Source organism: Schistocerca gregaria, chromosome 2, assembly GCF_023897955.1.
Source record: "Schistocerca gregaria isolate iqSchGreg1 chromosome 2, iqSchGreg1.2, whole genome shotgun sequence".
NCBI classification, from domain to species: domain Eukaryota; kingdom Metazoa; phylum Arthropoda; class Insecta; order Orthoptera; family Acrididae; genus Schistocerca; species Schistocerca gregaria.
This window is the reverse complement of record NC_064921.1, coordinates 189,542,208-189,569,829: the sequence shown is the minus strand read 5'-3', so window position 1 is coordinate 189,569,829 and position 27,622 is coordinate 189,542,208. Positions and strand designations below refer to the sequence as shown.

Sequence of the window (27,622 nt, the reverse complement as noted above, 5' to 3'; positions counted from 1 at the left end):
GTACAGTACATACTGACGAAACTACAATGAGCTCTGACATGAAAATTAAGCGTTTCCGGACACATGTCCACATAACATCATTTCTTTTTGTAACACCCTGTATAACATGAGCATCAACAGAAGCTAAACGACGATAATGGAATATAGTCGAATGAAATGCGATGATGCTGAGGATGTTAGATTAGAGAATGAGACACTTAAAGTAGTAGATGAGTTTTGCCATTTGGGAAGCAAAATAAATGATGATGGCCGAAGAAGAGAGGATATAAAATGTAGACTGGCAATGGTACGAAAATCATTTCTGAAGAAGAGAAGTTTGTTAAAACTAAGTATAGGTTTTAAGTGTCAGGAAGTGCTTCCTCAGAGTATTTGTATGGAGTGTAGCCATGTGTGAAAGTGAAACGTGGACGATAAAGAATTGAGACAAAAAGGGAATAGAAGCTTTTGAGATTTGGTGCTACAGAAGAATACTGAAGATTAGATGGGTACATGGTGTAACTAATCAGGAGGGAACTGGGAAGAAATTTGTGGTACAACCTGACTAGAAGAAGAGATCGGTTAGTAGGACACAATCTGAGGCATCAACGGAACACAAATTCAGCACTGGAGGGAAGCGTGTGGGATAAAAACCGTAGAGGGAGACAAAGAGATGAATACAGTAAGCAGACTCAGAGGGATGTATGTTGCAGGAGTGACTTGGAGATAAAGAAGCTTGCATAGGATAGAGTAGTATGGAGAGCTGCATAAAGACCACAACAACACCATTTTAATACTCGCGAACTCACACATCAAAACCTACAGAGTACGTCCCGTTGGTATAGAATCATAAACTTTGGTAAGAAGAAAGATTTGGCAGTACAAGTGAAAGAAAAAACTGTCCAGGTGTGAATAGGACTTGCGCACACCTACAGACATAATTACGTATGAAATTATAATGAAATCAAGACCCTAAGCTGTCGACAGGCATTGATATACATCAATGGGGACAGTTGAAAATGTGTGCCCGACCGGGATCCGAACCCGGGATCTCCTGTTACATGGCAGACGATCTACCGATCTGACCCACCGAGAGAACAGAGGATAGTGCTACTGCAGGGATTTAGCCCTTGCACACTCCACCTGAAACCCACATTCCCAGCTTAATGTCCACACACTACATTGGTATTGCCCCTGCTCGTTACACTGGTATCTGTTCTTTCAGACCTGTCCAAAAAAGAGATACCATCTTCATATAGTTAAGACTAACCGGCCATTGACGTCCTTCTGTGTTGAATGCATACACATTGCCCGAACTCTTACGGGACTCGATAAGATAGTCTACCACGAGTAATGAATGTAATGGGCAGTGGCACTAGGAATGTAGTGTGCGGAAATTAAGTCGGGAATGTGTGTTTCACGGGGAGCGTGCTAGGATAAATCCCTGCAGACGCACTATCCTCTGTGCCCTCGGTAGCTCAGATGGATAGAGCGTCTGCCATGTAAGCAGGAGATCTCGGGTTCGGGTTCCGGGCGGGTCACACATTTTCAACTGTCCCAGTTGTATATCAACGCCTGTCGATAACTTAGGGTCTTGATTTAATTATCATTTCATTCTAAGAGAGCTGCATGGTCACCGATGGTATCTGTTCTTTCGGACATGTCGGAAAAAACAGATATTCATATTCATTTAATTACGTATACTCCCATTCCAAGAATCAACGATCTCGACCATTTTCGCTTGTTATCGACATTGATACTGGCAAGATATTGGTTCTAGGAATTCCAAGACTTTCGAGAATGTTTCAGTTTTAATTCTGCACTGGGATAACAAACAAATAATAAAAGAAATATCTTTTCCTCGTCTACTATAATTATAAAACAACGATTTTATGATTTTTTCCCATTTACTTGTACTGTGAAACTTGGCTTCTAGCCAGATCTCACGATGTTAGGTCAACGGGAGTACCCTATACGTTGTAACGAGAGAGTCTGCGAATATCAAATTATCTGACATAAAACGCCGTATTTTCCGATTGCATCGGGTAAGAAGTCTAACGGTTTACACCATCAAGGAACCGTAGACCCAAGTATCTCACATAAATTTCAACTTGACGCATCTGTCTGTTCCTCAGAAAAAGACATCTTAACAGACGGACTGACAGACAGTCGGACGAAAAGGAAAAAAAAGCATATTTTTTTCATTTTAATTGTAGCATGAAACCTTTCTTCTTCCCAAATTTCATGATTCTAAGCCATTGGGAAGTTTTGACTAGTGAGTTTGAGAGTATCAAAATACGTGACATAAACTGCCTTATCTTTTCATGGCACTGACTTAGAAGCTGAAGCTTTCTACACCGCCTAGGAACCGTATATGTCAGAGTGTGACATAAATTTCAGTTTCGCATTCCTACATTGATACTGGAAAGGTATCTGTCCCAGGACTTCCAAGACTTTCGAGAATGTTTTAATTTTAATTCTGCACTCGGATAAGGTGGGTAAACACAGTAAACGCATTAAACTCAGATTACCGACGATCAATATAATCCGAAGAAAGACTAGCGTTTACACTGTAGCTATTAGCAACCGGGGACATTTACATTAGTGACTGTTTCGCATTTCAGTAGCAGATTTATCTCAGATAGCTCCTCATGTCTGAAGTGATATATGCGAACCACTTCAACGATTTTTTAAATTACATATAAAGAAGATAACGTCAAAAGACTTGATTGATTAAATGTGAAATATACATACGACCTGTTACACAGGCTAGTTGATAAAATCTGTTACATAGTGCGTTTGAGTGGAGGTAGCGTAATCGGGCGAAAACGATTTGTATTTACTCGGTTATTACATCGAAAACCTCTAAAACAACGGTCAGACGCCAACCACGTGATTACAGCTATCACGAACATGAGCAACGAGAATGATCAGATCTTTCATATATTTTTAATTTTAATCAGCATAGCACTTACTCACTTTCAAGGAAATGTATTGTGCTGCTTCTTTTTAATAAAAAGAACCATAAAATTGTGCTTATTCTCTCCGTTACCGCAAAATATAAGCGTCTAATGAAGTTATCATCTCTCTCACGTCCCCAGTTGGACAACTGAGTACTTCGGTGATTCTCAACCAATCATACACTACTGGCCATTAAAATCGCTACACTTCGAAGAAGACTTGCTCCAGACGCGAAATTTAACCGACAGGAAGACTATACTGTGATATGCAAAGATTAGCTTTCCAGGGCATTCACACAAGGTTGGCGCCGGTGGCGACACCTACAACGTCCTGACATAAGGAAAGTTTCCAATCGATTTCTCATACACAAACTACAGTTGATTGGCGTTACCTGGTGAAACGTTGTTGTGATGCCTCGTGTAAGGAGGAGAAATGCGTACCATCACGTTTCCGACTTTAATAAAGGTCGGATTGTAGCCTATCGCGATTGCAGTTTATCGTATCGCGACATTGCTGTTCGCGTTGGTCGAGATCCAATGACTGTTGGCAGAATATGGAATCGGTGGGTTCAGGAGGGTAATATGGAATGTCGTGCTGGATCCCAACGGCCTCGTATCACTAACAGTCGAGATGGCAGGCATCTTATCCGCATGGCTGTAACGGGTCGTGCAGCCACGTCTCGATCCCTGAGACAACAGATATGGACGTTTTCAAGACAACAACGATCTGCACGAACAGTTCGACGACGTTTGCAGCAGCATAGACCATCAGCTCTGAGATCATGGCTGCGGTTACCCTTGACGCTGCATCACAGACAGGAGCGCCTGCGATGGTTTACAGCATAATGATGGTCGCATCCGTGTTTGGCGACATGGCGGTGAACGCACATTGGAAGCGTGTATTCGTCATCGCCATACTGGTGAATCACCTGGCGTGATGGTATGGGGTGCCATTGGTTACACGTCTCGGTCACCTCTTGTTCGCATTGACAGCACTTTGAACAGTGGACGTTACATTTTAGATGTGTTATGACCCGTGGGTCTACCCTTCATTCGATCCCTGTGAAAACCTACATTTCAGCAGGATAATTCACCATCGCTTGTTGCAGTTCCTGTACGGGCCTTTCTGGGTACAGAAAATGTTCTACTGCTGCCCTGGCCAGCCCATTCTCCAGATCTCTCACGAACTGAAAACGGCTAGTCAATGGTGGCCGAGCAACTGGCTCGTCACAGTACGCCAGTCACTACTCTTGATGCACTGTGGTATCATGTTGAAACTGCATGAGCAGCTGTACCTGTACACGCCATCCAAGCTCTGTTTGACTCAAGGCCGTTATTACGCCCAGAGGTGGTTGTTCTCGGTACTGATTTCTCAGGATCTATGCCCCCAAATTGCGTGAAAATGTAATCACATGTCAGTTCTAGAATAAAATATTTGTGCAATGAATATCCGTTTATCATCTTCATTTCTTCTTGGTGTAGCAATTTTAATGGTGGGTAGTGTATTTCTTTTTCTTCGGCACATGTACTGTGGATCTCGTGGATCCCACAAATACGCCTGAGGTCTATATTCTTCTAGCAGCAACATTACTTTGTCTTGCTCTGCTTTTACATATGCTCCTCAACTCTACTGTGACGCCAGCGAAAAGTGTCAACTAACTTACGTCCAAATATTTGGACTAATTCTAAGGAAGCTGTAGGTGCAATTCAGTGTTAAGTGCACTACTTGCACGCTTTTTACGTTTATGTGCAAATTCAGAGACCTAAAGTATTCTTCACCTATGCCAGCTTCCTTTCATCTAAAACAGAGCACTCGCCATGCAAAATAATCCTCCCTGAATATCAAAGTTTTGAGTCCGTTCACGGCCTGATCAGTTTGGATTCCGTAGAAACACTGGAACACGTGAGGCAATACTGACCTTACGATTTATCTTAGAAGAAAGATTAAGGCAAACCTACGTTTCTAGCATTTGTAGACTTACAGAAAGCTTTTCACAATGTTGACTGGAATACTCTCTTTCCAATTCTAAAGGTGGCAGGGGTAAAATACAGGGAGCGAAAGGCTATTTACAATTTCTACTGAAACCAGATGGCAGTTATGAGAGTCGAGGGACATGAAAGGGAAGCAGTGGTTGGGAAGGGAGTGAGACAGGGTTGTAGCCTCTCCCCGATGTTATTCAATCTGTATATTGAGCAAGCAGTAAAGGAAACAAAAGAAAAATTCGGAGTAGGTATTAAAATCCATGGAGAAGAAATAAAAACTTTGAGGTTTGCCGATGACATTGTAATTCAGTCAGAGAAAGTAAAGGAGTGGGAAGAGCAGTTGAACGGAATGGACAGTGTCATGAAAGGAAGGTATAAGATGAACATCGACAGAAACAAAACGTGGATAATGGAATGTAGTCGGGTGATGCTGAGGGAATTAGATTAGGAAGTGAGACACTTAAAGAAGTAAAGGAGTTTTGCTATTTGGGAAGCAAAATAACTGATGATGGTCGAAGTAGAGAGGATATAAAATGTAGACTGGCAATGGCAAGGAAAGCGTTTCTGAGGAAGAGAAATTTGTTGACATCGAGTATAGATTTGAGTTTTAGGAAGTCATTTCTGAAAATATTTGTATGGAGTGTAGCCATGTATGGAAGTGAAACATGGACGATAAATAGTTTGGACAAGAAGAGAATAGAAGCTTTCGAAATGTGGTGCTACAGAAGAATGCTGAAGATTAGATGGGTAGATCACATAACTAATGAGGAAGTACTGAATAGGATTGCGGAGAAGAGGAGTTTGTGGCACAACTTGACCAGAAGAAGGGATCGGTTGGTAGGACATTAGTATTGGAGGGCAGCGTGGAGGGTAAAAACCGTAGAGGGAGACCAAAAGATGAATACACTAAGCAGATTCAGAAGGATTTAGGCTGGAGTAGGTACTGGGAGATGAAGAAGCTTGCACAGGATAGAGTAGCATGGAGAACTGCATAAAACCAGTCTCAGGACTGAAGACCACAACAACAACGTCACAATAGAAACAGCTGCGCTTAAAGAGGTACTGTGACCGGGAAGCATGGACTAAAGATAATTGGCGTCGCATTGTATGCAGTGCTGAATTCTAGGTCCACACTACCCGGATAGCCCTCGTGGACGAGTATGGTCGTAGGAAGAGGTCCCGTTCTTCCATTGTTTTGCACAGGAATAATAGTATCACACTGGCATCATGGTGTGGGGAGCCATCGCGTTTGACTTCAGACGATGGCTGGTAATGTATGAGGGAATTCTGATGATATAATGGTACCTTACGGACATCTGCTTCCTCATATGCTACCTCTCGTGCAACAGTATGTGGAGCTATTTTCTGCAGAACAATGGTCGTCCACACACGGCACGTGTGTCTACGAATAGCCTGAGGTATGTTGAGGTATTCCTTAGCCAGTAAGCTCCCCAGATCTGTCACCAATAGAACGCATGTGACACGAGTTCGGACGTCGACTCCAATTCAGTTCCTGCATCTGGGATACCAAGGACCAGTCACAACATCAAGGGGCAGATGGCCTTGCGGTGGCGCGGTTCTTTCCGTCCCTTTACGACGTACCTGCACTTCCCTGTGAACACTGTCTCAGCAGATCATCAGTAGGAAAGCCGAGTGAAACCTACTGTGCTTCGACGTGAACAAGGCAGCAATTTAAGTCACTAATCTGCGTTTCGGGAGAAAGTTTTCACACAAATGAAAGTTTGGAAATTTTGTCCTCAATTAAAATATTGTGAAACTTAGGTGAAGAAGTATCACTACCAAGCCCGTGCTAATCTTAACACAGTCACTCATAATCCCTTTCACTCACGTTAGCAAGTTTATGGTGTTGCATTTCCCGAAAACGTAATAGCTACAAAAATACTGATTGTTTCTTATTGAGAATGCTCGCCAAATATTAAGTCTATCGGTACCAAATGCAGTCACAGTTTTTAGCCACCGACCTGTTCAATACGTCACGCGGAATATATGTCTTTTCTCGTCAGAAAATTCACTTAAAATTCTGAAATTTCTACACACACATCGGAATAATTATGCCGTCAATTTCCAACACTTTTGATGTATGAAACACTGCTGGATCCGGCAAAAGCCTTCTCTACCAGCAGAGAAAGGCGCGCGAAGAAAACTGCTTTACCATTGGTCAGTTTACTCAACAGCCAATAGCAAAACAACATTCTCCCGCGTCAATCCGCGCTTTTCACCAATAACCAATTGTAAAATAGTAAACCTAACGACTGCACTTTTTGCCAACGTAATTATATAATTTGCTGAAATTTTTTTTATGGATAAAGTTTTTTACTATTGTTATTTATACCTGAATTAACTTTCCCTTTACCATAAACTTACTTTACAAATCTATTCTACAAAAATCTCCATTGTCCACATCCATACTTTTTTGAAACGTTCCCACACTAAATACCACTACATAACTCGTTAAAAAATTATCTTCATATTAACCTTAAATCACACTCACGCACCATTCATACTAATAAAACATATTTATAACATTTTACATACACGAAACGACATAACAACACTTTATGAAAATACTAGAACAGTTTATGAAAACAATTCTGTTACTTTAGTGCACTATAGTAGGCACAATCGAAACTAAAGTCACAGCTCCCCTACCCAATATTGTCCTCTATCGGCTGATACATAAACTACGTGCGCGTCTAGTCTCGCGTCACCATCTGTCACTATCCAGTTCTGAGACACATCTCCCACTTAACCGCCTCCAAGGCAGGATCGTTATACGGCGCTACGCCTCAGCCTCCCTAGCATCTGGGATATCAAGAACCAGTTACTACAGTTGTGGGGCAGATGGTCTCGTCATTATGACACCCTTCCCAGTCGAATCAGTGTATTCCTCCAGCCCAGAAGGGGTGCAAGTTTATACTTATAAGTTGGCTCATGCTGCCAAGTTCTTTGCAAATCTGAATAGATTTTGTAGTTACTGAAATAAAATGACATACCCTCTGAACACATCAAGTTTTATTTCGTTCCCTCCTGCCCTTCTGACCTCTTCACTGTTTTCTCAGTCAGTGTATACACTGTGTCAATTGGGCAGCCATAAATGTAAAACCAGCAAAAAACATGGAAATTTAATCTAATACGATATAGTTATGAGCTGAAGAGTTCTGCGGTGGGGATAGAATTAACACTGTTCAGCTGTAGTGAGATTCGAGACAGATGAAGCTTCGGACATGGAGCAGAGTTTATTCGGCTCAGGATGTGAGTCCAGCGATTTCATTGTTTCGACTCGCAACAGGCGCTTTTGAAGCTACCATGCTCCACATTCTGTGTTATCCGAGCAAGCAGATTCCGACATTTAACGAACGTCGTTACGTATCGATCCGGCAGAGATTCAGCTAATTGGTACACGACTTTCATCGCAAACGAGCTTCCATTTAGCTTTTTTATTGGCTTGTGAGAAGTTCTTTGTGTGCGCGTGTGCCTGGTAGTCGTAGCTATAGCTTAAAAGGACTTGGATGTACAGAGTTACGAACTCTGTGTTCGCGCTAATGAACTACTCAACGGTAACGATAGTTAATTTACTCTAATAATTGGAGACCCCGCAGCGAGAAAGCAAAGGACAAAGTGAAAGAGAGGTTGAGGATAGGAATAAAAATTCAGGGGGGACACATGGCAAAGACAGGTTTCGCAGATAACAGTGCCTATCTGGTCGAAAATTAGGAAATTTTTGAATGGAACGTGCATCATACATAAAGAACAGTTAGGGCTGGAGTTAAGAATGTAGAAAAGAAACTAATGAACAGTAATTAAATAGAGAACAGCGACCAGTTTAACTTCAAAATTGGAAAAACACAGTTGCAGTAGCGTAAGAAGTAAAATTCCTGTTGCGTCAGAAGCAAAACAAAATAAGACTGTCAAAGCAAAAGTGACGTCATACGAAACGACCCCTTAAAAAATTAATGATTTACTGTGCTGATAAACCTCTTACATTATTTGATTTTCAAACAGCTTAGCAGAACTGAACGTACTAAGACATTTCGCTCTTTACCTATTCTGATCAACACTAAACTGACACACAATATTTTTAGCGCAACGCAATCTGACTTTCAATAATCCCTACAAAAGAATGGCCCTAACTAACATTAACCTATACCTTTCACACATCACTTACCTCATAAAAATCTTCGTTACTCGAACTACTGCAATAGTGCGAGCTCCACTACAACCAGCTAAATAAAAGATTCAAACTACTGAAGGCATTAACTACTGATAAGCATAGTTATCAAGTGAAAGATTTTGATAGAGGACAAACAATGTATTTACCTTAATAGTGTTCAAAAGTCATAATATATATATAGTAGTTCTGGCATCCAGTCTTACAAATTTACTGCCTCTGATGGACACACGTCCAGATCATCCGCTCTCAAAACTCCGCCATTTCTCTCCCCACATCCACCACTGCTGGCGGCTCACCTCCAACTGCGCAACGTTCGCGTTGTTAACAGCCAACTGCTCAACACTACAATAGCATATACTCCTACAAAGCAAACCAACCACAGCCTTCACACAGCAGTCAGTGATTTTCATTTAGAGCGCTACGTGGCGTTATAAAAACCTAAACAGCCTACTTACAGTCAGAAGTAGACTATTGTAGGCAAAGAACGTTGTTATAATATGCCAGCATGGAACGTTGCTGGTATCGTATACCAGAATGGAACAGAAGAAACATTACTTAAAAATTCGCATTCAGAGAACAACATTGGGCAAAAAAGTACCCTGAAGACTGTACATTGGAGATGAAACTTTTTAAATGTTTTAAATGTGCTGAACCCGATCGCTATTGAAAACTAAACGAGGAAAAGGGCAGGAGATCAGTAATATAAGAAATAATAAAGAAATATGTATCAACTAGTTGTATTCAGACAGTGTTCTTAGTGGTGTAGTGCGGGCTGCATAGCAAGACGCTCAAACATTGCAGCTATGTTCACGAATCGGTGCGCACGCGGAGTACGGTAATAAATAATAGATCCACTTTCTCCCATCGGGCGAAAATATGGCGCTCTAAGCAGTCAGAATGTGAAAGGTTTCCTGCTTTTTGTTGCCTGGCGATGAATGCCGATTTCTTTTGTGAAATTGTTGAGAAGGAAGTTTTCCATATGAAACAAATTGGCTATTGAAAAGAAAGGCATTGCAGTGCTGGTAAAGTTGTTTTATCAGAACCGTAGCAATAGCAATGCTGCACTGCTGGTATACTGCTAACAGAAGCAGCTGCGAGAAGCCACATGTCAATAAATGGGTTAAAGTATATGATCAAAAAGGCAGTATAAATTTGAAAACTGAATAAATCACGGAATAATGTAGATATAGAGGTACAAATTGACACACATGTTTGGAATGACATGGGGTTTTATTAGAACCGAAAAAATACAAACATTCATGAAATGTCCGACACATGGCGCTTCATCTGATAAGAATAGCAATAATTAGCATAACAAGGTAAGACAAAGCAGAGATGATGTTCTTTACAGGAAATGCTCAATATATCCACCATCATTCGTCAACAATAGCTGTAGTCGAGGAATAATGTTGTGAACAGCACTGTAAAGCATGTCCGGAGTTATGGTGAGGCATTGACGTAGGATGTTGTCTTTCAGCATCCCTAGAGATGTCGGTTGATCACGATACACTTGCGACTTCAGGTAACCCCAAAGCCAATAATCGCAAGACTAAGGTCTGGGGACCTGGGAGGCCAGGCATGACGAAAGTGGCGGTTGAGCACACGATCATCACCAAACGCGCGCGCAAGAGATCTTTCAAGTGTCTAGCAATATGGGGTGGAGCACCATCCTGCATAAACATCGTAAGTTCCAGCAGGTGTTTACCAGCCAGGCTGGGGATGATGCGATTCTATAACATATCGGCGAGCCTCTCACCCGTCACGGTAGCAGTTTTACTGTCCAGCGCCATTTGTCGGACATTTTCGTTCTAATAAAACCTCATGTCATTCTAAGCATGTGTGTCAATTTTTACCTCTCTGTCTACATCATGCCGTGGTTTATTAAGTTTTCAAATTTATACTGACTTTTTGATCACCCTGTATATGATAAAAAATTTGGAGAAACAGGTGAATTAGGTGGTCCAGCATGCAGAGACAGGTGGCCCACTCCTATGGCAGTTGTTGATGACGTAGCTGTAGCTGCAGCCGACCGTACAGCACATGCCTCAATTTCTGCAGCCAGTGCCCGAGCTGTGTCACAAGAATTCTCTGGCCCCTCGTCAACAGTTCAAAAGATTTTGCGCCGCATTTTACGCTGGTATCCAAAATAATTATGCTATGCACCAAATGCACCCCCATGATAGGCTACAACTCCGTGACTCTGCCCTTCGTTTTTCAGCACGCGAAGAAATGGATGACATGGGGCTGTGGAATAGTCTTTGCGGAAGAGGGAGATATTACTCTGTACGGTACCGTGGGTGCACAGAACTGACGCATATGGGGTTCCAGTCCGACACATGCTCTGAAGGAACATCTACTGCACTCAGATTGTGTGACTGGCTGTGTGGTGTCAAAAACTCCTTCATTCTCAGTCCGATTTTCTGCGAGGACGTGATATCTCACGGACATGTTAGGTGTGCATTGACACCTGCAAGTTATAAGGACCTCCTTTGCAACACATGATTCCAGCTTTGCAAGAATGCAACTGCTTCCACACCAGTGTTTTCATGCAAAATGAGGGAACACTACACGTCGCTTGCCAGGTGAAAGATTAGCTTCGAAAAACCATCGATAACAAACGCATCATCTGTCAGTAATTTCACGATGTGTGGGCTTCCAGATATCCTGGCCTAAATCGAAGTGACTTCTGGTTGGGGAGATATTTGAAAGATCGTGTCTATCAGGGATGTATCCAGACTCCTCCTAACCTGAAAGACTTTATACGATGACATATAGTGCTCATTACACAGTATAAGCTGCGAGCAACTGTAGACCGTGCAGCGTTACAGACGAAGCATGTTACTGAGTTGGGAGACCACATTGAACACATGTGTTAAGTTGTGGTCTTATTCTAACAAACGTGTCAGAACCACCGCATGTTTGGTCGTTCCTCCCCTTTTCCTGCAAATATACCACATTCTGACTGCTGATAGAGCCACATTTTCACCTGGTGGCAGAAAGTGGAACTATTATGTTCTCAGCGTAATCACCAGCGCAAGGATTGATGGACATACATACGGTGTTTCATCGCTCTGCGACGTATACAACCCGCACTGCAGCACTCGAAACACAGTTTAATTATAAAGTACCGATTCACCGATGTGCCAAAACGTTATTTTCTCCTGCCTTAACAGCGTGTTGGTCCATCTTTGCTGTGCAATACAGCAGCGATTGTTTCGACAAATCCTTGGTAGGTTTCCGGAGTTATGTGCACCAATGGCCTACACGCAGATCACGGAATTCCCGTAAGTTATGGATCGGTATTTAATGGGGACAAAGATAGCTCCCGATACCGTAGCAGAAGTGTTCCACCGGGTTCAGATCAGACAAAATCGATAGCCAGGACATCAGAGTGAGGTCACTGTCTCTCTTCTTAGACCACTAAAGCTCGATTCTAGTCAAGTTGTGCCACAAGATCCTCTTCTCCCCAATTCTATTCAATACCTCCTCATTAGTTACGTGGTCTACCCATCTGTAGCAATGGCGATCCTACAATTACGTTCTGTACAATCGTACTCAGTGCGATTCCCTTCTCGACGTTACCACAGACGTAACTGTCTCCATAGTATACTGGAGTAGCATGAGGTGCAAGCGGCCTGCCTATGTCTTTCCGCATCCAAGCGAAACACAGAATTTCTAGTACGTCCACCAGCCTGGCGTCTGCAAGTGATGTTGCCATCACAGTACGGAGGTGTCACGTAGATCTCGAGTCCACCGCTTTTGCTGTGAGGCAATGAAACAGGCTAAGGTCTTTCTGATGAAAATAATGTATTTCGCAGATTATAGAAATGTCAGCGAATTTTTATTGTGCACTGTTCAAATAAATTGTCAGACTGAACTGTATGTTGTATAATTATATGTACACCTACACGAATCTATCACAAAGCTACAAATCGTTCTCATTGGTCAAAATATAATTATTCAATGAATTTGGCCTCCTTTGAGCATTGAAATGAATCAGTGGTAACAGATGAAAATTTCTGTCAAAGTCGAACCCGAATCTCTCATTTAATGTGAGTGGTTGCCTTAACTGCCTCAGACCCAAATTTCCAGCCTGTTACATACTATCAGCGCAGCGTTACCTACCTGTGAATCCCCTAACTCGCCCTTCTGAATTCCTGCAAGAGATCGGGCGTCGTTGCATCCGCACTGAAAGAATGGTTCTTTTGCTGTCGCACCTTATTGTTGTATAAGGCTCAGGACAGCAGTCTTTGGCCTTTAAAACTTGAGGCACTACCGAAAATTTAACTCTGCGAGAAAAAACAAATGTTTACGCAATGTGAAACCCGCCAGCATTGGGTCACGTAAATAAGTTACAAGTTAGAAAGAGAACACACACGGTGACGACACAGAGCACCACAGTGGTCGAAAAAAGAGAGAGAAAGTGATGCGTTTTTTTTTCTATAGAAGTTGGTGGCACACTAGTTTTTGGTTAACCAGCTAGAGGGAAGGGATCTAGTGTTTTCTAAGAAGCAATTTGATCGTTCAGTGCTCAGAAGATCCGGAGCCGAGCCAATCAAGAATCAGTGGGAGATGCAAGATCAGGCAGTGGGAGGTTTGCTTTTAATTAACACTCAATCAGAAATTAGATTCTGACTTCATCTCGAAATGTCTGATAATATCCGCGACATCCACCACCAGATTTCTGTGCGTACAGCTGCTGCCGGCAGCCAGGATACCTGGGATAATACGTTAGGGGCTCACAAAATTTTGGGGGTAATCCGAACTTAGTTACTGATAAGGACAGTTCGTTCTGCCAGTGATCAATTCCAAAGGCTTTTCAGCCACCACCTGCAGTATTATGGGAAGACTGAGCCACAACTGCAGACGATTTATAGGGCCATACAAAATAATGTTAAAGTAATGTAATTACTTCAAGCTTCACTCCATAGACTTGCATTTTAATACCATGTACAGCTGCTTTCATCCGATCACAGGTGTGACTTGTTCCTTTGTGTAGTACTGTTTTCAATTAAGGTTACGACAATCACTGGGCACTTCGAATCTGTAATTAATTTACTTACATGATTATAAGCACTTTCCCCTTGACTCCGTGTGCCAGATATGCCAAGGTTTCAGTAGATTAATATTACGACAGGTTGCCATTCGTTCATCTATGATTTTGTAATAAGAAGATCAATGTCGGCATCGAATGCGACTTGTTGAACGATAATTATATTGGAACAAACCAAAGTAATCTAATTTGTGTCTCATTTAATAGCCATAACTTTCCCCATTCATCATTCTGGAGAATCCCGTTGGATACTTAATCGACGCCTGCCAGGGACCTGGAGCGTCAACCCACGATGTACATGTCGTACTCAATGGATAATCAATATATTCTTTCTTCCTGAAAGCAGGTTGGTTTTATTCGGAATTCCAATACACCATATTATTACCCACTCTTTGGGCTACAAAACCGTACTTTTCAGCAAAACCTCTGTTCAGTGCAACGACCTAATGCCAAGTTGCTGGAAGGGCTCTTTGATTTATCGTGACTTTTCCTGTCTGGTTTGAGAATATCGACGAACAGACAAATAATAATAAGTAATGATAATAGTATGTGTTCAGTTTATACAAACTCTCCGCGCTTGACAATGGTTTTTTGCGTAAGGTTCGTTCATTGTAAGATTGACCTAAGTGATTTTTCCGAAAATATTTCTTTATCGGACTTCGTAGATTGTATAATTCCAAAGCTTTGGTTCGATCTGGACCTTTGATTTAATTTGTACACAGAACCTTTAGCCTTGCCAAGGCGTCGTTTAAATGGAACAACACCTTGCAACATAAATGAAACACAAGATTAATTGATATCACTGTATTTACAAAATATTGTACTAAATTAAATTACCTTGACACTTTCATTAATTCTGTTTATGTGTGCAACTATGTGTACGCCTAGAAACATTGTTTCTCATAGAATAATGGCGGTTTGACAAATAATTATCTGCAGCGATGGCGGATATGCGTCCGATCAGGACGGCCTCCAGAACAAAAGGGAGCCGTCTTCTCGGCAAGACAACTGAACTGCGTAATTATTCTCATGTTTCAGCGGTTGCACGCCGCAAACGATACAACCGCTTTCACTAATTTTTATGTTACGTAATTCTTTATTTATATTCTGAACTTATACACTCCTGGAAATGGAAAAAACAACACATTGACACCGGTGTGTCAGACCAACCATACTTGCTCCGGACACTGCGAGAGGGCTGTACAAGCAATGATCACAAGCACGCCACAGCGGACACACCAGGAACCGCGGTGTTGGCCGTCGAATGGCGCCAGCTGCGCAGCATTTGTGCACCGCCGCCGTCAGTGTCAGCCAGTTTGCCGTGGCATACGGAGCTATATCGCAGTCTTTAACACTGGTAGCATGCCGCGACAGCGGTGACGTGAACCGTATGTGCAGTTGACGGACTTTGAGCGAGGGCGTATAGTGGGCATGCGGGAGGCCGGGTGGACGTACCGCCGAATTGCTCAACACGTGGGGCGTGAGGTCTCCACAGTACATCGATGTTGTCGCCAGTGGTCGGCGGAAGGTGCACGTGCCCGTCGACCTGGGACCGGACCGCAGCGACGCACGGATGCACGCCAAGACCGTAGGATCCTACGCAGTGCCGTAGGGGACCGCACCGCCACTTCCCAGCAAATTAGGGACACTGTTGCTCCTGGGGTACCGGCGAGAACCATTCGCAACCGTCTCCATGAAGCTGGGCTACGGTCCCGCACACCGTTAGGCCGTCTTCCGCTCACGCCCCAACGTTGTGCAGCCCGCCTCCAGTGGTGTCGCGACAGGCGTGAATGGAGGGACGATTGGAGACGTGTCGTCTTCAGCGATGAGAGTCGCTTCTGCCTTGGTGCCAATGATGGTCCTATGCGTGTTTGGCGCCGTGCAGGTGAGCCCCACAATCAGGACTGCATACGACCGAGGCACACAGGGCCAACACCCGGCATCATGGTGTGGTGAGCGATCTCCTACACTGGCCGTACACCTCTGGTGATCGTCGAGGGGACACTGAATAGTGCACGGTACATCCAAACCGTCATCGAACCCATCGTTCTACCATTCCTAGACCGGCAAGGGAACTTGCTGTTCCAACAGGACAATGCACGTCCGCATGTATCCCGTGCCACCCAACGTGCTCTAGAATGTGTAAGTCAACTACCCTGGCCAGCAAGATCTCCGGATCTGTCCCCCATTGAGCATGTTTGGGACTGGATGAAGCGTCGTCTCACGCGGTCTGTACGTCCAGCACGAACGCTGGTCCAACTGAGGCGCCAGGTGGAAATGGCGTGGCAAGCCGTTCCACAGGACTACATCCAGCATCTCTACGATCGTCTCCATGGGAGAATAGCAGCCTGCATTGCTGCGAAAGGTGGATATACACTGTACTAGTGGCGACATTGTGCATGCTGTGTTGCCTGTGTCTATGTGCCTGTGGTTCTGTCAGTGTGATCATGTGATGTATCTGACCCCAGGAATGTGTCAATAAAGTTTCCCCTTCCTGGGACAATGAATTCACGGTGTTCTTATTTCAATTTCCAGGAGTGTATATACGTTTTTGCTACATATCCATGCCCATTCTGCAAATTTGCCTTTAAAGCTTGTATGCCATTTTCTTTGACTTCCGGAAGGCGTTCGATACAGTTCCGCACTGTCGCCTGATAAAGAAAGTAAGAACCTACGAAATATCAGACCAGCTGTGTGGCTGGATTGAAAAGTTTTTAGCAAACAGAATACAGCATGTTGTTCTCAATGGAGAGACGTCTACAAACCTTAAAGTAACTTCTGACGTGCCGCAGGGGAGTTTTATGGGACCATTGCTTTTCATAATATACATAAATGACCTAGTAGATAGTGTCGGAAGCTCCATGCGGATTTTCGCGGATGATGCTGTAGTATACAGAGAAGTTGTAAAATATCTGGGAGTATGTGTACAGAACGATTTGAAGTGGAATGATCATATAAAATTAATTGTTGGTAAGGTGGGTGGTAGGTTGACATTCATTGGGAGAGTCTTTAGAAAATGTAGTCCATCAACAAAGGAGGTGGCTGACAAAACAATCGTTCGACCTATACTTGAGTATTGCTCATAAGTGTGGGATCCGTACCAGGTCGGGTTGACGGAGGAGATAGAGAAGATCCAAAGAAGAGCTGCGCGTTTCGTCACAGGGTTATTTGGTAAGCATGATAGCGTGACGGAGATGTTTTGGCAAACTCACGTGGCAGACTCTGGAAGAGAGGCGCTCTGCATCACTGTGTAGCTTTCTGTCCAGGCTTCGAGAGGGTGCATTTCTGGATGAGGTATCGCATAAATTGCTTCTCCCTACTTATATCTCCCCAGGATATCACGAATGTAAAATCAGAGATTGGAGAGCGCACGGAGGCTTTCCGGCAGTCGTTCTTCCCGCAAACCATACGCGACTGGAACAGGAAAGGGAGGTAATGGCAAATGGTTCAAATGGCTCTGAGCACTATGCGACTTAACTTCTGAGGTCATCAGTCGCCTAGAACTTAGAACTAATTAAACCTAACTAACCTAAGGACACATCCATGCCCGAGGCAGGACTCGAACCTGCCACCGGAGGAGTCGCTCGGCTCCAGACTGTAGCGCCCAGAACCGCACGGCCACTCAGGCTGGCAGGTAATGACACTGCCACGTAAAGTGCCCTCCGCCACACACCGTTTGGTGGCTTGCAGAGTATAAATGTAGATGTAGATACGTCTTTGCCTGTCGACGTCGGAGCCAAAGTCTCACTGCGTCAGTAACACACTTACTGCTGTCGTTGAGTGCATCCCTCATTAGGCCAATGCCAGATGGAAGCTGGTAGGTGCGAGATCCGAACTATAGGACGGATGAGGAGGAACAGTCAAATTAAGTTTTGTGAGCTCCTGTCTGGTGAGAAAGCTTATGTGGGGCCTTGCGTCGTCGTAGAGGAGTAGAATTTCGTTTGCATTTTAATGGCTACAAACACGCTGAAGTCCAACATCGCAGGAATCACAGCTGTGTGGGCCGGCGGCATGCGCGACATCGCACAGGTTTTCGCAACCTTGTTGCAATCATGACAGAAGCCTCGCCAGATGACAAACCGTGATTTTGTCCACTGCCAGGTCAGCATAGACATTCTAGGAACACCTACCAATATCTGCGATGCTCTCGTTTTCCGACACCAAGTATAGCAACTTAATGAAACTATAGGGACTGAAGCGGGAATATTCCACGGTGTTCCACAACAAATTCCGCTTTATTCCAGGCGAAACTAGCAGAGAAAAAAGTGTGTTGCATTACTTGTTGACCGCCCGTAGTATAAAAACAAAAATTCTAACATTCTCCTTGGTGTCTGTTTGTTCTAAGTCGTGTCTCCCTACCACTTTCGCGCAACGACGCTCTGTGCGTGTTTTTTAGGGAATTATTAGTTTGAACCTGGGACCTGTTGCTGGTAAGGAGACACCAGACCGCACATGACATGTAGAATTCAGAAAAGTTCAGTGAGACTAGCGATGATATAATCAAATACTTAATGATTTCAGCGTCGGCTCCACTGCACTCCCTGAAAAATAATCTTAATACTAACTAAATTTAGTGGAAGGGGTTCAAGGCCTTCCTATTTTTAGTTAGCTGGTAAAATAACGTCGAAAAAGCAGTTAAGTTTACCATTGGAAGTTTTATTCTACTCACTAATCATTGTTCATAAATTGCACTATTGGTAAAAGGAAATGTTTCAATACAGGATGGAAAAAGCCAACTGCGTTCAACAAAAATTTGAACGAATATTCCCTGAATGGGTTTTAAAGTTCTACAATGGATCGAAGGATGACCTATGCCATATCACATCTATAATCTAGGTTTAAATTAAGTTTCACAAAAGAGAAAACTATCAAAATGGTCCACAGTGACCCTCAATTATCTTTAATTACTTTTTTAACTTGTCGTAAATTACAGTGGCTGATGTGGCTTCTCAATAATTATATAACAGAAAAATCATCGCGTTTCAGATTTTTACTTCAAGTAGCAAATGTGAACACCATGAGATTTAACTGACGATCGACACTAGTATTACGTAAAAAAGGGGATGTAACATATGAGACTTCTGCAGTTCTGAGTGAAGCCTTATGCGCTCAAAAATGCGGCATCGCGTCCGTTCATTACCTTGTCGGTGGTTAGGCAGCGTCAGGGGGCGGCGTGCAGCGCAGCTCCACACACCTCGCCATCTCTGAAGCAACCCCCCTTAACTTCCCCTTACTTCAATTTACCGAAGTTGGTTTAAGAGAAGCTATCTGGCTGTGTTTTCAACTGACCAATCAGGGTCTCAATGTTAACCTTAAGCTCCACCTACAAAAATTTGTCTATCCAATGAGACACGTTACGCTTTTCGTGGTGGGGCAATGTTTTTAATGTTTGCTACGTAACAGAGACGCGTACAGTCTCACGCTAAAACTTGCAGCTGGTGTGGCCCTTTTAGTGTTATCGTAAGATCTATGCTGTACTTCTGGAGGGCTCTATGTTTTAACATGGGCTGGGGGTGGTCTTGGCGGTCGTCTGGCGACGTGGGTGACCGTCCCTTATCGTAGGGCCTCCTAGCCCACACGACTCTGCTTTCGGCTTCTGTTCTCGTTTCTCCCCTCGGAACTGCGTCTGTTCCACGGTGGGAAGGTATGACATGCATTTAGGAGTTCTTGTGTTAGTCTGTGGTATTCCATATGCTCACTCGTTGAACGTAGTACTTTGGTCACTTTAATGTCAGGATTAATTCAGAGCTATGTGACTTGCTGCCGGATTTGCTATCATGTCAGGGTTCTCATGGAAGGTGTTGGATTTGCTTGACACCTTGCAAAATGACCCCTAGAAAAAGCAAGGATTAAAATGGTTGATGCGACAGGAGGATCACTTCGCAACTGGTGACCGGCGCCAGGCGAGTAAAGCAAACCGCGGCATTGCTCATTCGCAGTCGATCGGCGATTGAGGAGTGATGAGAAGGATGTTCGGCTTGTGGGGCACTCAGCTGCTCGGGCAGTGGAGGACTGTACTACGCCGGCTGTGGTGCTCGGCGCCAGGACGGTCGCTCGGCACTTGCCAGCCGCCACAGTCGTCGCGTGTCGTGCCGTGCCGTGCCGTGGCGCCGCCTCGCCCGCCAGCCTTCCGTCAGATAGTGGCGCCACGTCAGCCAACAGGCCGCCGAGCTGCGATACGTGAGCTAATTACTCGGCGCGGGCAATTACCATATAGATTGGCGGCCGCGGAGATACCGCCATGACGTCAAGGGCAGCCGCGCAGAGTGGCCCATAGAGTGGGCCACCAGCTGTCCTCATCATCAGGTGGCTCATGTAAATTCAGCGGCCGATTCGTCCACTGGCAGCTTTGAGGAGACCCGTACCTAGTGGAAGACCCCACACCGGTACTGCTAGTACTATACATGTGATTAATACTCTCTCCGTCATTACTTACTCGTATTACACTCGTCAGAGTTCAGTAGTAAAATTATGATAACTACTTAAAGTAAATGAAAAGAATATGAAGCAGATTTGATTCGTCTACCCTACAGCGATACACCGTCTCCATAGATCATAATTGGTGATAGGATGATATCAAGAGCACTTGCCTGCGAAAGGCAAATGCCCCGAGTTCGGCACACAGTTTTAATCTCCCAGTAAGTTTGATATCAGCACACACACACACCTCTGCAGAATGAAAATCTCATTCTGGAAACATCCCCCAGGCCGTGGCTAAGCCATGTCTCCGCAATATCCTTTCTTTCGGTAGTGCTAGTCCTGCAAGGTTCGCAGGAGAGCTTTTGTAAAATTTGGAAGGTAGGAGACGAGGTACTGCCGGAAGTAGAGCTGTGAGGACCGGGCGTGAGTCGTGCTTGGGTAGCTCAGACGGTAGAGCACTTGCCCGCGAAAGGCAAAGGTCCCGAGTTACAGTCTCGGTCCGTCACACAGTTTTAATATGCCAGGAAGTTTCAGGGTGACATCAAGTTTGTTGGTTGGTTGATTTGTGGGAGGGGACCAAACAGCGGTGTTCAAATGGCTCTGAGCACTATGCGACTTAACTTCTGAGGTCATCAGTTGCCTAGAACTTAGAACTAATTAAATATAACTAACCTAAGGACATCACACACATCCATGCCCGAGGCAGGATTCGAACCTGCGACCGTAGAGGTCGCTCGGCTCCAGACTGTAACGCCTAGAATCGCACGGCCACTCAGGCCGGCAAATAGCGATGTCATCGGTCCCATCGGGGAAAGACAGGGAAGGAAGTAGGCCGCGCCCTTTCGGAAGAACCATCTGAGAATTGGCCTGAAGCGATTTAAGAAAATCACAGGAAACCTAAATGAGGATGGGAGGACGCGGGATTGAACCGACGTCCTCCCGAATGCGAGTCCAGTGTGTTAACCATTGCGCCACCTCGCTGTTCTTATACAGGATGTTCTCGCTTCCGTCGGTCGTCGTAATTTAATTTATCATTTACTACAGAAATTGATTGGCAATGGTGATTGTTGCCGACTTACATGGTGGGCCTTAATCAAAATGATATTTCATTCAATTTTGATCTAGAATTAAATGCTTTTGTAAAGTTTTCATTTTTAACAATATTAATCTTCAGTGGAAATTATTTGTTACGTTAATGAACGTTCGACTTGCTGAATCTTAAAACATGAGCATATAAGTTGAACAATGGAATAAACTTTTCATATTAATTTCCTCGGCTAGGCAGTTCACTTTAAAGCGAAAAATCTTTAGTTATTAATTACAATTGCGGCCCACACACGCGCAAGAGTAACCTTTCTTACCTCCGTTAACCATTGCATTGTAGTCGGAGTCCTGGCTCTGGCTCTGGCTCTGGCTCTGGCTCTGGCTCTCGACTGTTGTGCTGAAAATAAGAATCTTAAAGCTACGTATTTTCTGCAACGTCGGACGGCTGTGGAGAAAAATGTATATTATGCTTATAGCGGACGAGTTTTCGCTTCCTCTAATTTGTATGAGTTAATATCGCCAGGTAATGGCGTCGTTGGCTGCATCGGCCGCTGCGATTGTTGCACTGTAAATTACTCGAATGCAGGTTAATTCAAGTAAGGCGGATATCAAATCGGGATCACCTCTTACAAATTAAAAGTGAACAATAATATTAAATCAAAAAATGGTTCAAATGGCTCTGAGCACTATGGGACTCAACTGCTGTGGTCATTAGTCCCCTAGAACTAAGAACTACTTAAATCTAACTAACCTAAGGACATCACACACATCCATGCCCGGACTACGCGCCTAGAACCGCGAGACCACCACGTCCGGCATATTAAATCAATATATTATCTTCTTAATTAGTACAAATATCCTTACATCTGCCAGCAATCGCAAGATGACCGTCTACACGCAACCAAGACAAGAGAAAAAGTGAAGACGACTAAAAAATTAGTAGTAGAGCGTATCTTGTCATCTCTTTAGATCATTTTGTTATATTTCTTTTCCCTCGAAACTTTCACAGAAATTATTATAATACAGATACATGAGAAAAATGTATGTTTGCCTGAGCGGCTGGTGTCTACTTATTACTCAATTTTTAAATGTCTCTTCTTTATAAATACTGTTTTTTAAGTCTTTTCTTATTATTTCACTGGGGACGGTATAATGTTTATATATTAATTCTGGAAAAGTAACCTTTAATTGTGAAATTGGTAAATAATTTGCAGGAATGTTTGTGTCGGCAGAAGAGCCAACACAATGTTACTAGTGGTGGCCGAAATGCACGCGTTTTAGCTCACGCAGGCTGGCGTGAGGAGGGAAGGACTATACTGACGTGAGGTCTGGAACATGACAAGGAATTAGAATTCAGTAAGCGGACGTTATTACTTTGATACTTAACTTTAATCCATTAATGATGAAAGTCGCTCTTGACGGTACATGATTCACAATATTATCTGTTCGGAATACATTCTTGAAGAATATGGTGCCTTGCTAGGTAGTAGCAAATGACGTAGCTGAAGGCTATACTAAACTGTCGTCTGTGCAAATGAGAGCGTATGTAGACCGTGAACCATCGCTTGCAAAGTCGGCTGTACAACTGGGGCGAGTGCTAGGGAGTCTCTCTAGACTAGATCTCGGTCTGCAATCACTGATAGTGGCGACACGCGGGTCCGACGTATACTAACGGACCGCGGCCGATTTAAAGGCTACCACCTAGCAAGTGTGGTGTCTGGCGGTGAAACCACAGATACTGCGCTGAATACAGTATATCTTCAAATTTTATTCCTGCCCAACACTGTTAGCCACCGACATTATGGCTAGGTGGCTTTCGTCAATGTATAACTCCAACAGTCATTGTGGAGTCAAACAATGGTGTGGTGCGTGCGCAGTGTTGTTTATGCTTTCATGAATCCTAATCCGCTACTACAGTTGGAAGACAATTCAGGTCTAACTGTCGCAAGCCACCACATCAGAGGCAAACTGTTGGTACCATCGCTTCGCCAGAACTAGCTACGTTTCACATCGGACGCCATTCAGAGTCGGCCTACAGTCTCTGACACAGCAACTACATCCGTAGTCCGAGTAAAGACGTGCCAGCTTAGAGTTGAATATGCCAAGTGTTACAGTGTGGAAGGTAAGACTGCTGAAGTATTACAGCTGCTGAGTCAGAGACTGCTGGCTCACCCTGACCCAGTGTCCTGTGTGAAACGATCGTACCAGTTAATAACACTTCTGCTTTCAGGTGGTGGCTTGCAGTAATTAGTCTCGAATCTTCTCTGAACTGTAGTAGTGGACTTGGGTTCATGAAACCATAAACAACACTGCAAATCTTCTGCACCTTTATACAACTCAGTGACGACTGTTGGAATAGCTAATTCGCGCATACCACCTAGTGCGAACTTTGGGAACTAACAGTGTTAGGCTGGAATAAAAATTGAAGAAACACTGCATTAAGTGCTCCATCAAATATATCTGTAATTTGTTCTCCATTTTTTCAATTAAAAGTTACTTCTAAATAATTACAAACACCTTGTATTCTATTTACTTGTAAAGTAATGCAAAAGACCAAACAGTGGTAGAGGAATCAGAAGAGGAGCTAGAGAGGATGTTGAGCAGTATTGCTAGAAGGGGCAACAAGTATAGAATGAAAATAAATACAAGTATGAAAAGTCGTAAGTGATGAGAATAAGCAAGAAAGAACTCTCCAGTAATATATTATTTTACTTTTGAATCTATTGTTTTCATTAAAGAACTTACTTACCAGATGATTGAGAAATATGTCTGCCGGAAAACGTGATATGCTACTGCCCATGGCAAGACCCTCATTCTGTTGGTAAACTTTCCTATTGAATGTAAAGTAATTGTGGGACAATATTAGCTGCAATATGTCTTTGAATTCTGATATTCTGCAATTGACAATTTTTTATATTTTATGAAGTTTTCAGAAATTGTGTCTGTTGTTTCTTCAGTTGGTACATTTGTAAATAGGTTAGTTACATTAAAAGAGGCGACCCTGGCACCTGCAGGAGTACACTCCTGGAAATTGAAATAAGAACACCGTGAATTCATTGTCCCAGGAGGGGCAAACTTTATTGACACATTCCTGGGGTCAGATACCACATGACCACACTGACAGAACCACAGGCACATAGTCACAGGCAACAGAGCATGCACAATGTCGGCACTAGTACAGTGTATATCCACCTTTCGCAGCAATGCAGGCTGCTATTCTCCCATGGAGACGATCGTAGAGATGCTGGATGTAGTCCTGTGGAACGGCTTGCCATGCCATTTCCACCTGGCGCCTCAGTTGGACCAGCGTTTGTGCTGGACGTGCAGACCGCGTGAGATGATGCTTCATCCAGTCCCAAACATGCTCAATGGGGGACAGATCCGGAGATCTTGGTGGCCAGGGTAGTTGACTTACACCTTCTACAGCACGTTGGGTGACACGGGATACATGCGGACGTGCATTGTCCTGTTGGAACAGCAAGTTCCCTTGCCGGTCTAGGAATGGTAGAACGATGGGTTCAATGACGGTTTGGATGTACCGTGCACTATTCAGTGTCCCCTCGACGATCACCAGAGGTGTACGGCCAGTGTAGGAGATCGCTCCCCACACCATGATGCCGGGTGTTGGCCCTGTGTGCCTCGATCGTATGCAGTCCTGATTGTGGCGCTCACCTGCACGGCGCCAAACACGCATACGACCATCATTGGCACCAAGGCAGAAGCGACTCTCATCGCTGAAGACGACACGTCTCCATTCGTCCCTCCATTCACGCCTGTCGCGACACCACTGGAGGCGGGCTGCACGATGTTGGGGCGTGAGCGGAAGACGGCCTAACGGTGTGCGGGACCGTAGCCCAGCTTCATGGAGACGGTTGCGAATGGTCCTCGCCGATACCCCAGGAGCAACAGTGTCCCTAATTTGCTGGGAAGTGGCGGTGCGGTCCCCTACGGCACTGCGTAGGATCCTACGGTCTTGGCGTGCATCCGTGCGTCGCTGAGGTCCGGTCCCAGGTCGACGGGCACGTGCACCTTCCGCCGACCACTGGCGACAACATCGATGTACTGTGGAGACCTCGGTCCCACGTGTTGAGCAATTCGGCGGTACGTCCACCCGGCCTCCCGCATGCCCACTATACGCTTTCGCTCAAAGTCCGTCAACTGCACATACGGTTCACGTCCACGCTGTCGCGGCATGCTACCAGTGTTAAAGACTGCGATGGAGCTCCGTATGCCACGGCAAACTGGCTGACACTGACGGCGGCGGTGCACAAATGCTGCACAACTAGCGCCATTCGACGGCCAACACCGCGGTTCCTGGTGTGTCCGCTGTGCCGTGCGTGTGATCATTGCTTGTACAGCCCTCTCGCAGTGTCCGGAGCAAGTATGGTGGGTCTGACACACCGGTGTCAATGTGTTCTTTTTTCCATTTCCAGGAGTGTATTTATGTCTTTAATTTTAGTTGCTTATTCCTTTTTGTTCTTAACTGAGTATGATTTATCAAATGCATAGTGCTGTTTGAGAACTTTGTTAAGTAATTGGGAGACTTTGGAAGCAGGTGTATTCCTATAATTAACAATAGGCCGCAATGGAACTTGGGGTTTACGGGTCTTAGGTTGAGCTCTCAGTCTTGGGGCTGTGGGATTCATTAAAATGTATGTTTTTGCCTGTTTTTCTTTGAAGAGGAAATTGCATTTATTAACCATTTTTCTGATTTCGTTTAGGAATTTTATAGTTGGTTCTTGCTTGAGCTCTGTTACGTTATTTTCGGAAAATAATGTTAGGGTTTTAGTGACATATTCATCTGTTTATAATTACAACAGAGTTGCTTTTGTCAGCTTCCAGAATCATGGCATTGTTATCATTGAATTTCATGTATATGCTGTTTATTAGCGTTCTCTATTGATAAACTGCTTTGGGGGTTTCGCTATGGTTACTTGCGTTTTTCTGAATATTTTTAGTTATCTTGTGTTCTAGTTCAGTCTGTTCAATGTTATTCAGGTCAGCTAAATTAGTCTGCTTTTTTAGTGTGTATGATGAAGCTATTAAGGTAATTGTCACTTATTCTGGGTTTTACATTGTGCTTTAGTCCTTTCTTGAATAGATGTTGTTCTTTTTCACTGAAGGTGATATCAGTTTGGTTAATGACTCTTTCATAAAACACTGTTTTTTTGGATGGTTGGTTGTCTCGCTGCTGATGCAGTTTTACTCGCATGGCTTCTAATTTCTTTTTGAGCCTGTGCGTGATTTCAGTTTGCAATTTGTTTACAATAATTTCAAAATACTCCTCAGGAGCTGTTAGTTCTAATGGGTGTAGTGTATTAGCTAATTGTAAATATGTGTTATAACAGCACTTTTATAATATTTTCTTTCTTCTTATACTGCGATTTTACTTCTAACGTCGTCTACATTATCTCACAATTCCTTTTGGCAATCGGGCTGCAGCAGACTTGTTTTTTATGATCACTTTGACATAATTAGGTCAAAAATCACATGCCAGACATTCTTTGGTGAACTCAATACTACCGCTGTCTTTCATGAGTTTTATTTTGTAATTCTTGAATGAGTACACTGCTTTCAGTGCCTGGCAGGGCAAATTCAAAATAATTTTATCCATGTTTTGCAGCTTCAAACGTGGCTGCACTCAATACACTCGAGATATGAATATAAGAAACGCGTTCAGTCACCATTTTTGTCGCAGCTTGTGAAATTAGAATATTTGTTGGTTAACTATGTGCAGCTGAACGCTCACTCGTCTTTGCGTGTATACAGGGTGTTCACAGGAGTTAATACTGATAAAAAAAGGTATAAAAATGTCCTTAAACGACATTTTCGGATATGACCACTTTACTTGTCTCAAGAAGAGTCAGTATGCAGTCCTACTAGCCAACTCCCCGTCCCACCCTTACTGAAAGGCACAGTTATTCATCAACGTCTACACATATATTCTATGAATCACTGAGTAAATGCATGGCAGAGGATAATTTTTATAGCACT

The 27,622-nt window shown here is 43.8% G+C and overlaps 1 protein-coding gene across 1 annotated transcript in view; it reads left to right on the top strand.

The window, feature by feature from the left end:
* The window catches only part of LOC126336656 (dual 3',5'-cyclic-AMP and -GMP phosphodiesterase 11-like), a 2,376,149-nt gene that overhangs the window by 266,752 nt on the left and 2,081,775 nt on the right, over window positions 1–27,622 (top strand). The window lies entirely within an intron of this gene.